We start from the raw sequence: 6200 nt of genomic DNA on the forward strand, positions 1-6200 counted from the left end.
ATTTAATAAATTAATATAATTGTTGTTATGGACTAAATGTTTGTATCCTCCCAAAATTTATATGTTGAAGCCCAACTCCCTGTGTAATAGTATAGCATTTGGAGCTAGGGCTTATAAGGTAGTGATAAAAGTCAAATAAGGCCGCAAGGGTAGGGCAATAATTCAGTAGAACTGGTGCCCTTAGAAGAAAAGGAAGAGACACCAGAGCTCTCTCTTTCTACCATGTGGGGATACAGTGAGAAGGCAGCCTTAGCAAGCCAGGAAGAGAGCCCTTACCAGAAACTGAATCAGCCAGCACCGTGATTTTGGACTTCTCGGTCTTCAGAACTGTGAGAAAATAAATTGCTGTTTAAGCCATCCAGTCTGTGGTATTTTCTTATGGCAACCTCAGCACAATAACATGATTGCCGTGCTTGGAAATGAAAACTTGAGTTGTCAAACTAGAAAATAAAATCAATGTTAACTGTATTTGTTTTTTTTTTCTTTTTAGAAGTTTATTTTAAAAACAAGAAGAGGGCCGAGGGTGGGAGAAAATGAATTGCTTTATTCTCAGAGAGGCAGCAGGTTCAGGAATGCCGAGGGGTGGAGAATAGAGACTTTTATATATACATACAAATTAAAATCCCTACCCCATTTTTACAAATACGTAGTTTGTAGAACAAGAAATCAACATGTACAAGAACACCAGAGAACCTAGAAATATCTATTACTATAAAATTACACAAAATAACTATAAAAGTGCAGTATTGTTCATAAAATGGCACCAATCTAAAATTTTGTATATAGACAAAATTATTTGTAATTATTGTACTAGTTTCATTCTAGGTCATGAGACAAATGATTTACCTTTTAAAAAATATTTTTTATATACAGATATATAACTTAATAACTTCTGCTTTGCTCTTTTTTTTTTTTTTTAATTTGTAAGTTTTCTTTTTTGGCAGAGATTTAGACCTCGTTATCTTCTCTGACTGGCTCAACCTGAAGGATCCCAATTTTGAAAGAAAAAGCATGTGATCAGCATGGGAGTTTTGACCTGCTCCATTTCTGACCTTGGCCAGTTCACCCCTCCTTACACAACCTGGTGGTCCCCCACTCCCTGGAGGTCACCATATTGATGCCAAACTTAGTGTGGACACCCGATTGGCATAGCGCACTGCAGCCCAGAACTCCTGGACTCAAGCGATCCTCCAGCCTCAGCCTCCCAAGTAGCTGGGACTACAGGCACAAAGAGCTATTTATGACAAACCCACAGCCAATATCACATGGAATGGGCAAAAACTGGAAGCATTCCCTTTGAAAACTGGCACAAGACAGGGATGCCCTCTCTCACCACTCCTATTCAACATAGTGTTGGACGTTCTGGAGAGGGCAATCAGGCAGGAGAAAGAACTAAAGGGTATTCAATTAGGAAAAGAGGAAGTCAAATTGTCCCTGTTTGCAGATGACGTGATTGTATATCTAGAAAACCCCATTGTCTCAGCCCAAAATCTCCTTAAGCTGATAAGCAACTTCAGCAAAGTCTCAGGATACAAAAGCAATGTGCAAAAATCACAAGCATTCTTATACACCAATAACAGACAAACAGAGAGCCAAATAATGAGTGAGCTCCCATTCACAATTGCTTCAAAGAGAATAAAATACCTAGGAATACAACTTACAAAGGATGTGAAGGACCTCTTCAAGGAGAACTACAAACCACTGCTGAATGAAATAAAAGAGGACACAAACAAATGGAAGAACCTTCCATGCTCATGGGTAGGAAGAATCAATATCGTGAAAACGGCCATACTGTCCAAGGTAATTTATAGATTCAATGCCATCCCCATCAAGCTACCAATGACTTTCTTCACGGAATTGGAAAAAACTACTTTAAAGTTCATATGGAACCAAAAAAGAGCCCACTTTGCCAAGACAATCCTAAGCCAAAAGAACAAAGCTGGAGGCATCAGGCTACCTGACTTCAACTTATACTACAAAAATACAGTAACCAAAACAGCATGGTTCTGGTACCAAAACACAGATATAGACCAATGGAACAGAACAGAGGCCTCAGAAATAACACCACACATCTACAACCATCTGATCTTTGACAAACCTGACAAAAGCAAGAAATGGGGAAAGGATTCCTTATTTAATAAATGGTGCTGGGAAAACTGGCTAGCCATATGGAGAAAGTTGAAACTGGATCCCTTCCTTACACCTTATACAAAAATTAATTCAAGATGGATTAAAGACTTAAATGTTAGACCTAAAACCATAAAAACCCTAGAAGAAAACCTAGGCAGTACCATTCAGGACATCAGCATGGGCAAGGACTTCATGTCTAAAACACCAAAAGCAATGGCAACAAAAGCCAAAAGTGACAAATGGGATCTAATTAAACTAAAGAGCTTCTGCACAGCAAAAGAAACTACCATCAGAGTGATCAGGCAACCTACAGAATGGGAGAAAATTTTTACAATCTACTCATCTGACAAAGGGCTAATATCCAGAATCTACTAAGAACTCAAACAAATTTACAAGAAGAAATAACCCCATCAACAAGTGGGTGAAGCATATAAACAGGCACTTCTCAAAAGAAGACATTTATGCAGCCAACAGACACATGAAAAAATGCTCATCATCACTGGCCATCAGAGAAGTGCAAATCAAAACCACAATGAGATACCATCTCACACCAGTTAGAATGGGCAATCATTAAAAAGTCAGGAAACAACAGGTGCTGGAGAGGATGTGGAGAAATAGGAACACTTTTACACTGTTGGTGGGACGGTAAACTAGTTCAACCATTGTGGAAGTCAGTGTGGCGATTCCTCAGGGATCTAGAACTAGAAATACCATTTGACCCAGCCATCCCATTACTGGGTATATACCCAAAGGATTATAAATCATGCTGCTATAAAGACACATGCACACGTATGTTTATTATGGCACTACTCACAATAGCAAAGACTTGGAACCGACCCAAATGTCCAACAATGATAGACTGGATTAAGAAAATGTAGCACATATACGCCATGGAATACTATGCAGCCATAAAAAACAATGAGTTCATGTCCTTTGTAGGGACATGGATGAAGCTGGAAACCATCATTCTCAGCAAACTATCGCAAGAGGAAAAAACCAAACACTGCATGTTCTCACTCATAGGTGGGAATTGAACAATGAGAACACTTGGACACAGGAAGGGGGACATCACACACCGGAGCCTGTTGTGGAATGGGGGGAGGGGGGAGGGATTGCATTAGGAGATATACCTAGTGTAAATGACGAGTTAATGGGTGCAGCACACCAACATGGCACATGTATACATATGTAACAAACCTGCACGTTGTGCACATGTACCCTAGAACTTAAAGTATAATTAAAAAAAAATATATATATATGTATATATAAGAAAAAGCATGTGAGACTCAGAACGGGCGAGAGAGTGAGGGCTCGGCATGCTCCCAAGCCCCTGAGCCCCTATGCTTGCCGCAAGGGCTCCCCTATACTCCTCACGGCAGCCATCGCTCTCTCGCCAAACAAAACCGAAGCCCCCAAACAGAAAAAAATGGAAGAAAAAAAAAGATTTTTCACGGATGAAGAAGTTCACAATCATTCGATTCATTGAGCCTGCTGCTGTCCCTGCTGCATGGCTGCCGGGACCTGGGATCTGTCCGTAGTAAGCGACTTGCTGTCTGTAATATTCTCCCCAGACTGCACTGTAGTCTGGCTGGCAGCCTGGGGGAGTTCCTGGACCCCCTCCGGTGGCCACTTGGCGCCTGCTTCTTGTAGTACTCTTCCAAAGCCTTCGTGTAGTCCTGCTGCCGGGCGCTTCCGGCTGCTGGGGCTGCTGGCCGATCTTTTTGTAATACTCTTCCCAGGCCTTAGTGTAGTCCGACTGGCCGGTGGGCGGGGACTGAGGGGGCTCATCTTGAGCGGGTGGAGCCCCAGGGACCTGCGCGGGGCCAGCGACGGGGCCGGGGACTGCTGGTAGTAATGTGAGTAGCAGGTGGCCCATGTGGCGTTGGGGTCCGCGGTAGCCACAGCTGCTTTGCTTGGATCGTGAGGAGCAGGCGGTTGCCACTGGGGGTAGGTATTGTCCCAACCCTGGTGAGGAGGGAGCCCCCCGGCATGCGGGGGAGCCCAGGTGGCCCCTGGTTGAAGGGCCCCCTCGATAAGCTGCTTGGCGTGTTGGATCTGCTGGAGGGAACCCTGGATGATGAACAACTTGAAATTGGGATCCCCACTGGGGGTGGTAGCTGCCAGGAGATCTCTACGAAGGCTCCAGTCTGCTGGCTTATGACTTTCACGTTCTGGCCACCTCGGCCGATGACCAGCCGGCACTTGTGAGTGGGGATGGAGAAGGTCATCTCCCCGCCAGGGGGCCCCCAGTTGCCTTGGCCTCTTCCTCGGCCTCCCCGGGAGCATGACTGGACCCGTTGGAGGGCCTGGGGGACCACTCCTGAGGCTCTGGAGGAGGTCGTTGATGATCCGGGCTGCGTGCTCGCACCTGTCTGGGGACCCCATTATAGGGCTGCGTGCTCGCACCTGTCTGGGGACCCCATTATATGAGCAATCTTCTCGGGCTCTGTCCCGTCATCTTGCTTGAACTGTATCCGCACGCCAGCGTCATTCTGGATCTTCTTGATCATCTCTCCTCTCCGGCCAGTTACCACGACGACAGAATGCCTGGGCACTGGCACATCGATGCCCCTGTCAATCCGAGATCCGTAATCATTCCAGTCCCCAAAGCCGTCTTGGTCACGTTCCCGGAGGGTGTCCATCACCATCTGGCAGGCTTGCTGCACTTTGTAAGGATACCCAGGGATCCGGAGAGGGTTGTCCACATTCGTATTCTGAGAACCATCTTGAATTAAGATCATCTTCACTCCAGCGTATTCCTGCAGCTGCTTCATGGTCTCCCCGCCTTTGGTGATGACCAGGCCGGCCTTGACCGCAGGTATCATGTCCTGTACAGTGCCGTTCTGGCCCCCGTTGGCGTTGTCGTGGAACTGTCCTGGGGGCCCCCCATGACCCCGAGACACAATGTCATCCAGCATCATCTTCGCTTTCTGGAGAGATTCTGGGGCTCTTGTCAAGGACACACTGTGCTTGGGTAAGCCACTGCTGTCTGGAGTAATCTGTACTTTGCAGGCTGAATCCTGTTGGATCTTGTCAATTTGTTCGCCCCCTCTGCCAAAGTTCAGGCCCACCATGCCGTCTGGGACCCTGTACTCTTCTGTCATTGAAGTCCTTGGGGGACGATGGATGGGTCCAAGTTGAGAACTGATTGAGTCTCCCTGGGAAGCCAGCTTCTTGCTCTCCGGTTGATCTCCATCTTCCAACTGTCTCTTATGGTCCCCTAGACCAAAATCAGGAGTGCTGTTATTCACTGTCGCTGCAGCATCACCTCCAATTTTGGCTGCGATCTTGGGAGGAGCCAGTCTCCAGCCCCGGAAGCATTGAGACAGCCCAAGAGCCAGTCTGTTTCCTGAAAGGAGGCAGAGTCCTCCCATTCTACCGACCTCCACCCCTCCAGGCCATGGGGAGGCTGTAAATGGAGCTGAAGAGGTCAGTCCTAGCAGCATGTGACACCTTCTTTTTGTCATCATGCCTCAATACACGGTGGTGGGAGACTCTCTCCTCTTTCCCCCAAAGAGGCAGACCACCTTTCAAGCCACCAAAGCTTCCAAAAACCAGTTCCTATGCTCATTTTCCCCATTTCGCTCAAGTGCTCAGCCCTAGATAGTTCCCCTATACACTTTCCTGACTCAAGAGGAAGGACTCAAGAGGATGTCCCTCCCATCCCCACAATGCCCCTTCCTCCAAGGGAGGGAACAGAAATGGGATTGGGTTGGGGGCAGACACTGCCCTTTGCCCTGATATGCAGAGGAGAGTAAAGACCCTTGGCCCGGGAAGGTGGACCCTGCCTCCAGGCATGGCCTAAGGCCGGGTGGGTAGTGGGGGGGGTGTCCCAAAAGTGCGACCTCGAGCTCCTGGATGCCTGAACACCCACGGGCCGCTCCTGGTGATCCCCAGTGCGCCCCTACCCCCTGCAGAGGGTCACCTCCAGGAGCCCACTTCAGGCACTGCAGGAGGGCCAGGCCCTTGCCTACGGCCCCAACTATATTTGATTTTTATACCATATTGGAAAGTTCACATTTCTACTCACTAGATAAAGGAGTTTGATTTTGCATCATAACCTAGGCTTT

General features: G+C 47.2%; 1 pseudogene; it reads right to left on the bottom strand.

Annotated features, from left to right (window-relative positions):
- Window positions 1-3609: 3609 nt before the first annotated feature.
- Window positions 3610-5504, bottom strand: LOC129043452 (far upstream element-binding protein 2-like; annotated as a pseudogene).
- Between the last annotated feature and the right edge of the window lie 696 nt (window positions 5505-6200).

The sequence above is a fragment of the Pongo pygmaeus genome, chromosome 13 (assembly GCF_028885625.2).
Source record: "Pongo pygmaeus isolate AG05252 chromosome 13, NHGRI_mPonPyg2-v2.0_pri, whole genome shotgun sequence".
Classification (NCBI taxonomy): domain Eukaryota; kingdom Metazoa; phylum Chordata; class Mammalia; order Primates; family Hominidae; genus Pongo; species Pongo pygmaeus.